Source organism: Panthera onca, chromosome A1, assembly GCF_046562875.1.
Source record: "Panthera onca isolate mPanOnc1 chromosome A1, mPanOnc1 haplotype 2, whole genome shotgun sequence".
NCBI classification, from domain to species: domain Eukaryota; kingdom Metazoa; phylum Chordata; class Mammalia; order Carnivora; family Felidae; genus Panthera; species Panthera onca.
Genome location: NC_138339.1, coordinates 114,462,326 through 114,474,945, shown reverse-complemented (window position 1 = coordinate 114,474,945; position 12,620 = coordinate 114,462,326).

Here is a 12,620-nt window from a genome sequence, read left to right as displayed (position 1 = left end):
TTTCTCAGGGGACAATGCAGGGAAAGCACCCAGCAGTTTGGTGCTACTGCATCTCTACTGCATCTCTAATAAGCAATTGGTCTAACTCAACTCGAGCCCAAGGCAGCCCCAGACTGGCCCACTAATAATACGGGGACTAAATGCTGCCTACAACAGGCAAAGAGAGCCATGGCAGATGACTAGACTGACAAACACAGCTCAGCCATAACAGCAGGGCTTATGCAACACATCCAGGAGACACCTGTCAAGTGCGAGGTTCTGGTGAACAGGGGACATTGCACTGCTGAGTACTATAGGACCTCTTATTTATAAGGCCACTATTTTCAACAACAGGAGACATACATGACTTTCCCAACACAAAGAAACAGCCACAGAGAGTTAGACAAAATGAGAAGCCAGAGGAATATGTCCCAAATGAAAGCACAGGACAAAATCACAACAAGAGAGCTAAATGAAACAGAGATAAGAAATATGCCTGATAGAGAATTTAAAGTAATCATCATAAAAATACCCACTAGACTTGAGAAAAAAGCAGAGGATATCAGCTATTTTTATCTATTTTAAGGGTAAAATACATAAAAATAATAGATAAAATAGATAAAAAATAATAATAATAAAAGAACCAATCAGAGATGAAGAACTCAATAACTGAAATTAAAAATACACTGGATGGAGGGGCACCTGGGTCACTCAGTTAATTAGGCGACTCTAGATCTCAGCTCAGGTCTTCATCTTGGGGTCATGAGTTTGAGTCCCGCATTGGGATCTGCACTGGGAGCAAAGCCTACTTAAAAAAAATACACTAGATAAAATAGACAGTGGACTAGAGGAAGCAGAAAACAGATTAGCAACCTGGAAAGCATTACTCCTGACAGAGTAATGGAAAGCAATCAAGCTGAACAAGAGAGAGAAATAACAATAAACGAAAACTAAGGGAACTCAGCAATACCATCAAGCATAATAACATGTGCCTTATAGGGATCCCTGCAGGAGAGGGAGAGAAAAAGGGGCAGAAAATTTTTTTGAAGAAATATTACCTAGAAACTTCCCAAATCTGGGGAAGGAAACAGAAATCCAGATCTAAAAGACATAGGGAATTCCTAACAAAATCAACACAGAGGGTCCACACCAAGACACAAAGTAATTAACATGGCAAAAAGTAGTGCTAAAGAATTTTTAAAATTCAAGAGAAAACAATTATATATAAAGAAAAACCCATAAAGTTATCAGCTGTTTTCCCAGTAAAAAGTTGCAGGCCATAAAGGAGTGGAATAATATATTCAAAGTGCTGGGCGGGGGTGGGGGGGGTGGGGAGAGGGGACCCCATAGCCAAGAATACTCTATGTAGCAATGTTATCATTCAGAAAAGAAGGAGAGATGAAGAGTTTCCTAGGTAAACAAAAGCTAAAAGAATTCATCACCATCTAACCAGCCCAATATGAAATGTTAAAGGGGACACTTTGAGTGGAAAGGAAAGACCATAAGAGTAAGAAAAATAGGAATCATAAAAGCAGTAAAATTAAGTATATCTACAAAATCATTCAAAGGATTCACAAAATGAAAAGATGTAAAGTATGACACCATATATCTAAAACATGGGGGTAGAGGGGAGAAGAGTAAAGAATGGGTTCAAACTTCATTGACCATCAACTTAACACAACCTGCTATATGCTTAAGATGTTATATATAAACCTAATGAGGGGTGCCTAGGTGGCTCAGTCACTTAAGCACCCAACTCTTGATTTTGGCTCAGGTCATGATCTCATGATTCGTGAATTCGAGTACCACATCAGGCTCTGTGCTGACTGCTTAAAGCCTGCTTGGGATTCTCTCTCTCTCTCTCTCTCTCTCTCTGCCCCCTCCCCATTTGTGTTCTTCCTCTCTCTCTCAAAATAAGTAAACATTTAAAAATAAATATATAAATAAAAATAAACCTAATGGTAACCACAAATCAAAAACCAGTAATAGATATGCAAAGATTAAAGAGAAAGGAATCCAAGTATATTACTAAAGAAAGCCAAGAACAAGAGAAGAAAAAAACAGAGAACTACAAAAACAACCATAAAACAAGTAACAAAATGTCAGTAAGTAAATACCTATAAATAATTATTTTGAATGTAAATGGACTAAACGCTCCAATCAAAAGACACGTGATAGAATGGATTAAAAAAAAAAAAAAAAGCAAGACCCAACTATATGCTCCCTACAAGAGACTCATTTCAGACCTAAATACACATGGAAACTAAAAGTGAAGGGATGGAAAAGCATTTATCATGCACATGGAAGTGAAAGAAAGATGGGGTAGCAATACTTACATTGGGCAAAATATACTTTAAAACAAAGACTGTAACAAGAGACAAAGAAAAACACCATACAATCATAGAGAAAATAATCCAACCAAATGATATAACAATTATAAATATGTATGCACCCAACAAGAAAGCACCCAAATAAATAAGGCAAGTAATAACAAACATAAAGGAAGTAATCAATAGTAATATAATACAATAGGAGGCTTTAATACCACACTTACATCAATGGATAGATTATCCAAACAGAAAATCAACAAGGAAACAGTGGCTTTAAATGACACACTGAACCAGATAAATCTAACAGATACCTTCAGAACATTCCATCCTAAAACAGCAGAATATACATTCTTTTCAAGTGCACATGGAACACTCTCCAGAATAGATTACATATTAGGCCACAAAACAAGTCTGAAACAATTTCAAAAGATGGAAGTCATACCGTGCATCTTTTCTGACCACAATACTATGAAACTAGAAATCAATCACAGAAGAAAATGTTGGAAGAACACAAATACATGGAGGTTAAAAAATATGCTACTAAACAATGAGTGGGTCAACTAAGAAATCAAAGAGGAAATTAAAAAAAATACAGTGACAAACGAAAATGAAAACACATACCTCAAGAAGCATACCTCAAGAAGAAAGAAAATCTCAAACAAACAACCTAACACTAGATCTATAGGAGCTAGGAAAAGAACAAACAAAACCCAAAACCAGTGAAAGGAAGTAAACAATAAAAATATAAGCAGAAATAAACAAAATTGAAACACCCCCCAAAAACACCACAACAGAACACAGCAATCAAACTAGGAGCTAGTTCTTTGAAAAGATCGACAAAATTGATAAATCTTTAGCCAGAATCATCAAAGAGAGAGAGAAAGAGAGAATGGAGACTCAAACAAAATCAGAAGTGAAGAGGAGCAATAACAACCAATACCACAGAAATACAAAGGACTATAAGAGAATATTATGAAAAATTATAGACCAACAAACTAGACAACCTGGAAGAAATGAATAAATTCCTACAAACATATAATCCAAAACTGAATAAGGAAGAAATAGAAAACTTGAACAGACTGATTATCAAAAATTAAATTGAATCAGTAATCAAAGAACTCCCAACAAACAAAAGTTGAGGACCAGATGGCTTTACAGGTTAATTATAACAAACATTTAAAGAAATATTAATACCTGTTCTTCTCAAACTCTTCCAAATTCATTCATGAGACATTACTCTGAAAAACTGAAAGCTTTTCCCCTAAGATCAGGAACAAGACAAAGAGTCCACTCACCACTTTTATTCAACATAATACTGGAGTCCTAGCCACAGCAATCAGACAACAAATAGAAATAAAAGACATCCAAATTGGTAAGGAAGAAGTAAAACTTGCACTATTTGCAGGTGACATGATACTACATATAGAAAACCCAAAAGACTCCACCAAAAAAATACTAGAACTGATAAATGAATTCAGTAAGGCTATAGGATACAAAATCAATATACAGAACTCTGTTACATTTCTCTACACTAATAATGAAGTACAGAAGGAGAAATTAAGAAAACAATCCCATTTACAATTGCACCAAAAATAATGAAATACCTATGAATAAATTTAAACAAGAAGGTGAAAGACCTGTATTCTAAAAAATATAAAACACTAATGAAAAAACTGAAGATGACACAAATAAATAAAAAGATATTCTATGTTCATGAACTGGAAGAACTAATACTATTGAAATATCCATTTCTACCAAAAACAATCTACAGATTTAATGCAATTCCTATCATGACACCAACAGCATTTTCACAGAGCTTGAACAAACAATCCTAAAATCTGTTTGGAACCACAAAAGATCCTGAATAGCCAAAACAATCTTGAAAAAGAAGAACAAAACTGAAGGTATCACAATCCCAGGTTTCAAGGTATACTACAAAGCTGTTGTAATCAAAACAGTATGGTACTTGCACAAAACAGACACACAGATTAACAGAACAGAATAGAGAGCCCAGAAATGAACCCACAATTATATGGCCAATGAATCATCAACAAGAATATATAAGAAAAAGATAGTCTCTTCAGCAAATAGTGTTGGGAAAACTGGACAGCTATGTGCAAAAAAATGAAACTGGACCACCTTTACACTGGACCACTTCTTACACCACACAAAAAAATTAACTCAAAATGAATTAAGGACTTAAATTCAAGACCTGAAACCATAAAAATCCTAGAAGAGAGCACAAGCAGTAATTTTTCTGACATTAGCTTTAGCAATATTTTTCTAGATATGTCTCCTGAGGCAAGGGACATAAAAGCAAAAATGAACTATTGGGATTACATCAAAATAAAAAGCTTCTGCATGGCAAAGGAAACAATCAATAAAGCTAAAAGCCTACTGAATGGGAGAAGATATTTGCAAATGACATATCAGATAAAGGGTTAGTATCCAAAACATATAAAGACCTTACATAACTGAACATGAAAAAAAAACAAAAACAAACCCAAACAGTCCATTTAAAAGATGGGCAGAAGACATAAACAGACATTTCTCTAAAGATGACATAAAGATGGCCAAGAGATACATGAAAAGATGCTCAACATTACTCATCATCAGAAAAATGCAAATTAAAACCAAAATGAGATATCACCTCAGACCCATTAGAATGGCTAAAATCTAAAACACAAGAAACAACAGGTGCTGGCGAGAATATGGAGAAAAAGGAAACTGCATGCACTATTGGTGGGATTGCAAAATGGTGCAGCCACTGTGGAAAACAGAACAGAGATTCTTTAAAAAGTTAAAAATAGAACTGCCCTATGATCCAGCAATCACACTGGGGGATATATATGCACCCCTATGTTTATAACAGCATTATTTACAATAGCCAAACTAAGGAAGAAATTCAAGGGTCCATCAATAAATGAATAGATAAAGAAGATGTGATATACGTATGCACAATGGAATATTACTCATCCACTAAAATAGAGTGACATCTTGCCATTTTCAACAACATGGATGGACCTAGAGAGTACAATGCTTACTGAAATAAGTCAGTCAGAGAAAGACAAATACTATATGATTTCACTCATATGTGTAATTTAAGAAACAAAACAAATGAACAAAGAAAAAAAGAGACAAACCAAAAAACAGACTATTATGGCTACCAGAGGGGAGTAAATGGGTGAAATAGGAGAGGGAATTAAGAGTAAATTTATCATGATGAGCACTGAATAATGTATAGAATTGTTGAGTCACTATATTGCATACCTGAAAGCAATACAACACCATATGTTAACTCTACTGGAATTAAAATAAAATTTTAAAAAAATTTAATAAAATAAAATGACCAAGTAAAAAAAAATAGATAAAATAACATATCTTAAACACTCTAGTGGAAAAGGTGAACAGCATGCAAACCCAGATGGAAAATTTCACAAAAGAAATAAACACTTTAGGGAAAAAAAACAAAAATGCTATATAAATTTTTTAAAAATCATAACAAATAAAAAATGTCTTTAACTGGCTGATCAAAAGATTCAACAAGCCAACAGGAAAAAAATAAGTGAGAAAAAATTAGTGAACTTGAAACTAGGTCAATAGAAATTATGCAAACTGAAACAGAGAAAAACAAGTGAAGAAAAGCAAATACTAAATAGAACCATTAGAACTATGGGTATAACATATGTGTAGGGTGGAATAAATATTTGAAGATATAAAAGCTGAGTATTTCCCCACAAAAATAATGAAATATATTAAGCCACAGGTCCAAGAAGCTCAGAGGACCCCCCAAACAGATAACAGTAAAAGAGAAGGGAGAGAAACAAAACTCACACCACAAACATATATCTAGACCCATAATACTTAAGTGGCTTAAAACTTAAAGAGAAAATCTTTAAGACACTCAAATAAAAAGAAAATATTACATACAGAGAAACAAAGCTAAGACTGACAGTAAGCTTCTCATGTGAAACCGTATCAAACAAGATAGAATGATACCTTTAAAATGCTGGGGGCGGGGGGGGGGGGGGGAACTATTAACCCAGAATTTATGCCCGGTGAAAAACATATCAAAAAAGAAAGAAAAGACTTTTTCAGACAAGTAGAAACTGAGAGAATTTGTTACTAGCAGACTTACACTACAAAAAAAAAAAAAAAAAAATGTTAGAGGAGGCTCCACAGGTAGAAGGGAAATGATACCAGATCAAAACTTGGAATGTGAACCAGTCAGAGCCCCAGAAATGATTAAAATAAAGATTTTCCTAGCTTTGGGTGAATGAAATTCTTTTTAATATAAAAAACTCAATCTAGTCGACTCTATTGGTGCCCCGCCCAGCCCTCCTTTATTGTACTGGTGCAAGGATTCTCCTGGTTGCCCAAGAGGGAAGGGGTGTGGGGAGGGCTTCTATCAGTTCACAGATGCATTCCACCCTTCAGAATTGCCCTTGGCCAGTGGCAGCCACTTGGAGATAGAATATATGGGACGTTGTGCCCTGCCCCTGAGGAAGGCCTCCAGCCAATAACTAACAGATATGGGGTACCATAAAGACCCACTGCCTTGCCTCAATGGGGAGCAACTCTGTAGTACTATTCATGTTTTAGAGTTTCCTGAATCTACATCTTTGCCTTACCATTTCTCCTGTCTTAGCCTGCTTCCTTCCCTTTATTACAGATTTCACCTGAGAGCTCTCCCTCAAGATTCGATTTCTCAATCTCTGAGGACTCTGATAAAGACACTCAACATTTTACCACAAACAGTGATCTTAGCCATAGGTTTTTCTATATGTTGTTTTTCAAATTAAGAAATTTCCTCTATACCTTGTTTCCTAGGAGTTTATATCAAGAATGGATGCGATTTTCTGTAAAAAAAAAAAAATAATAATAATAATAATCTACATTTATTTATATGATCATGTGATTTTTCTCCTTTATTTGGTTAATATAATAGCTTTTGTATAGTAATTCAGAATTGTTAGAATAAATGTAACTTGGTCATAATTTTTTTTTTCATTTTTTTCATTTTTTTAATTTTTTTTATTTTTTATTTTTTATTTTTTAATATATGAAATTTACTGTCAAATTGGTTTCCATACAACACCCAGTGCTCATCCCAAATGGTCATAATTTTTTAAAATAACTTCTTAATCTATTAAAACTTTTCAAATTGTAAAAAGCAAGATTTTCTTTTTCTTTTTTTTCTCTTTTACAAGAGATCTTCCATAAAGATTAAAGGGAGAAAAACTCACTGAGACTAAGCAGGGAGCAGCAAGAGAAAACCCAAATATATTTAAATCTTCCAAAGCTGCTAACAGCAAGAGGAATACTGGCACATTTCTTATTCAAGGAGTCTGTACCAGCTCTGCAAAAGGAACAGTCCTGCCTGCAGGCCAAGGGTGGAATGAGAGGGTCTGCAAGTACCCATCAATCTTCAGGCTTCTAAAACCAGCTTTTGCTTGAAGAGCCAATAAAACTCTATGCTGCAACCCATAGGTAGAGCCTTTCTGAGGATCAAAACACATGGCTCATCAATCCCATACATAGGATTATGAGAGTAGGGAATATAAAAGGAATCCACAAACTGGCATAAAGCCTTTAATATTGACAGATTCACAGATTTTTATCAATTTGTGTCACAGAACATCTTCCTCATCTTTCCTTGTTCCTTTAAAAGTTGGAGGAGCTTGGGGCGCCTGGGTGGCTCAGTCGGTTAAGCGTCCAACTTCAGCTCAGGTCACGATCTCACGGTCTGTGAGTCCGTGAGTTCGAGCCCCGCGTCAGGCTCTGGGCTGATGGCTCAGAGCCTGGAGCCTGCTTCCAATTCTGTGTCTCCCTCTCTCTCTGCCCCTCCCCTGTTCATGCTCTATCTCTCTCTGTCTCAAAAATAAATAAACGTTAAAAAGAAAAAAAATTAAAAAAAAAAAAAAGTTGGAGGAGCTTGACCCCAATTGCCAGTCATTCCATCACTAAATACAGTACTTGTATTTATTAATGAGAAAATAAATAGCCATCAACATTCTAACTAGAAAATACATTAATCTTCACGTATGGAATAAAGACACCAAAACCCCCCAAATACACAAGCTCTGGAATGATGTGTTTACCCTGCTCCAAATAACTCATTCAGTCCCTCTTGTGACCCCCATTCTTGAGATGGCTTGAAAGACTGGTGACATAGTCTTTATCTGCAAGACTGAAAGATTTCCAAGTTTGTCAACTAATGTAAAATGTTTTTGCATTCTCTGCTAAACTCTACATTCCTCCAGGTCCATGAATATGTCTTGTCTTTTGTTCTGTCTTTCCTGGCAAAGTACCAAGGACACAAGAGATCTGGTCAATTATTATTGAATTAGATATGACTGGCCCATGTGTCTCAACACTGGATCTTGACTTCACTAACACCATTATTTAACCAGGTGTGCTACTGAAGAAAGTACCCACAATGGCACTGAAGACAGAAATACTCTGCCAAAATAGAAATCCTAAAAATCTCTGAAATTATCACCTTTCTTTAAATTTTCTATTGTCCTTCCACTTATATACGAGGCCCAGTGCTTACTGGATGCCTTTAACCTGAAGATCTGGGCTGCTAAGAGTACTTTTGAAACAGTCAGTCAATTGTGAAATAAATACTCTTGATCATCTGATAGCTGACTTGTGACTTGGTTTTTCAGGGAACTCTCCTATGGCTCAGTTTAATCATTATATCAAAGAAGAGGCTGTGCCATTTGTAAGCTCAAAACACGATCATTAGGAGAAACTGGCCTCTCCCTTTACTCTTCAAGACCCAGTCTGTTCCTTCCCACCTTTTATAAGCATATTTCCCTGAACAATCTTATTGGGGATGCAGTTAGTATTGACCTTAAAATTGGTCCAATTTGGGAGGCAACGATCCTTGGAAAATGGCCACCATTCCTTACATTCTTGGTTTTTACCTTTTACCAGTGCTCTGACTCAAAGCATTTTGGCTTAAATGGCATTATATCAAGTTGCACCAACTAATTTTACTTCATAGATCTCAGAGATCATCAGAATTTTGGAGCTAGAAGGAACCTCAATGACTGACGAGTCAATTCCATTGTACTAAAATTGAGCTCCAGAATAAGTGCATTAGCCTATATCTATAGACAGATTCAAGATGGTAAATCAAGTCTGCAGTCTTTCTAGTGAAGACACTGTACTACCCTCTATGCATAAACCAAATCTGAGAAAATGATCTCATGAGTTCATGCCCAGCAACATGAAAATGTTCCCAAGTCTCTAGAAGCAATGTGATAATTTAAGCAAGCAAGACCTCACTCCAGAATTCCCCCAAAATGAAATACCAGGGCTGCCCTGAACATTGATGCCTCCTGGGTAATTTCTGCTAAATTACAAGAAAGGAGAGGGTCATTGCCTTATTTTGACAGATCCTTTTCACACTTCTGATCCACATATCCTCTTATTCCTACTTTTATTAGGATTAACTGGAATAGGTCTCAAACATCTTATCAAGCAATATTAAGAAATCTCTCTCTGCTATTTTTCCTACCCATTCCAGCCTCATACCCTCTCCTCTAAGGATGGCTCCACAAAAAAAAGGGAGAGTAGAGACCAGTTACTTCTAGAGTCTAGGAAAGGAGCCTGCTAAAAAATGCCTTCCCTTCCAATAATAAATGGTTTTTTCTGACCTCTATGTGAATAGAACTTGAAAACTTGAGCTTTGAGTTGTGATTTGATACCTGAAATTCCTTTCATTCCACAATTAAAGATAAGGCTTTCAGGGTAAACATAGCAGAACTAAGCATTCCCTGGATTCACTAAAGCACATAAAGGGATAGAGACTGACTTGGCTCAATTCTTAGATCTAGTTTTGGAAAAACAAGAGGAAAAGGAGAGGTCAAGGGCACTGAAGGGAGAGTGAACACAGGAAAAAAGAAAGGCTGGAGGCATTGAAGAGAAAGTCTGCCCACTTCACCACCTGCCCTGAAAAATGCTATGTGTAATTGCTTCCAGGTCTACTCCTCATTTTATTTATTTATTTATTTATTTATTTATTTATTTATTTATTTATTTTTAGTATTTATTTATATTTGAGCGAGAGAGCGAGCAGAAAGACAGAAAGTATGACAGCTGTGCTGACAGCTCAGAGCCTGATGCAGGGCTCAAACCCACGAGCCGTGAGATTGTGACCTGAGCCCCCTCATTTTTTTTTTTTTTTAAATCAACTTTGACCACAAAGGCAACTGTTACTGGTCTTCAAATGGACAAGAATATCTTTGGGTGGCATCTATCTAGATGAAGATGAGTGGGAAATAGAGTCTTATAGGTGTACTAGAAAGAGATTTTGAAATATATAATATCCTTTTATACCTAATTGTATTACTTAATCAGGATGATATTTTCTATTAACATGGTCCTTTCAAATAAGGAACTCAAAGTGGAAAAGGAATCACAGATTTATAGAAAGCAGAAAAATCAGCTCCCTGTATTCCCATTAAAGTGTTGTCTGTATTAGAAGTCACAAAAAAAATGAAAGATAAACATTCATGTTAAAGAAATTTCCAAATTGATATGATTGCTTCCACAAATGAAATACTGGAAGCAGTGATGATGTTGAGAAAGTGGTAGAACGCAGTCTGTTTTTATTTTCTAGGGGAAAACAAGGCAGAGAAAGAGAAGGAAAAAATAGTGGATAGTGCTCCCATTTACACACTGCCTGGGTTAATATGTAATTGGCAAGCTTAATGACTGCATAATAACTGCCTCTATTGTTTACTGTCTGGATGGTGGCCAGTCATCACTCTGCCCACCAGGGGCTTTGAGTTTGTAAGGAATGCAGTGAGTAGCTGCATGCCAGGGTCTACATGCCAGGTGTAACCTAGCTGAAGAAGACATTCAGGAGGAAGTGCATGGGGAGACCTGGTGATGTTCCCAGTGGTGGGGTGCGTCTCTCTGCTCTTGGTAAATAGTCTCACTTCAAAACTGCTATGTGAGTTGTGGCAGAACAGAGCTATGCTGGGCTCCACTTGAAAAAGACAAAGAAAGGAAAACTCTCATGATCCAGAAAAAGTTCTCATTTCTGTCCTATCCAAGCTGTAAAAAAGAAGAGGAGGAGGAAGAAGAAGAAGAAGAAGAAGAAGAAGAAGAAGAGGAGGAGGAGGAAGAAGAAGAGGAGTGTTCCCTTGGCTGTTCTTGCACTGACCTGGGATGTGCTGGGAAGTACTCATCTTTCATGTTTGTTTCATGTCTCAGATTTGCAGGGATGTGAAAAGACATTCCTCCTTACTGTTTCCTGATCCACTTTCTAAGTTCTTTCCTCTTGCTCTTCATAATGTGACATAGGCAAACAGACCAAGACTTTCAGTCATGAACTATAGAAAGGATTTCCATGGAAACGTACATGAATCCACTGCTATGGTGCTGATCTTGTCTCATCTTGCCTCTTGCAAGGACCAAGATGGTTTGATGTACAAAAACAAGTGTAATTTATTCTCATGTGGTCTTGTTCTGAGCTGGGTTACAAGTGTTCTCCCTGATTACCTTAACTTTCATTGGTTTCTTCATTGTCCAATAAATCAAGTTCAGATTCCTGACACCTGAGAAGGCTCTCCTACTACTTTCCCTACTTTCCCTTCCACTTCAACTTAACACTGCTTTATTGTGTTGCTCCATCCTTTCTTCTGCCTAACTAGATGTCTCCTTCTACTCACTCCCTCTCCATTTAAATCATGTTCCTCTGCTGCAAACCTTGTAGTATCTCCCTATTATACATTCTCACACACCTTGTGCTTTTCCTTCATAACACTTATCCCTACGGCCATAAAATGCTTATATGTATAGTCATCAGTGGGGCGACTTTCTTCCTCACTACACAATGAGATCTCTAAAGATAGGGACAACATGTATTATGTTCTGTGACACATATCTAACAGCAAACTGGTAATAGGTGATTAGATTGTCAAGTTAATAACTATATTAATGGTGATGAACACCAGTTCAAATTTCCACTTCCTTCATAAGATGGACCTTCAACTTTTCCAGCTGAGTATATTCTTGTTAGTCATCATCTGAAGTAGCAGGTGAACTTTGTGCTTCATGCTGGCACTATCATTCTCCATGTTTTGTCAGCATTATCAGGATCTTAGTCTTATCTCCTCTGTTATTCTAAGGCTCCTTGACAGAAGGGACTCTCATTCATTCTTTATATCATTCACAACTGTAATCACAAAAGTTACCTAAATGGCACTCAAAACCTGTTGTCTGAATGATGGATAAATCTTTTATGTATTCCCTTGTTTGTTTAATGTCTACAGTCTCACATTAAGCAAACAC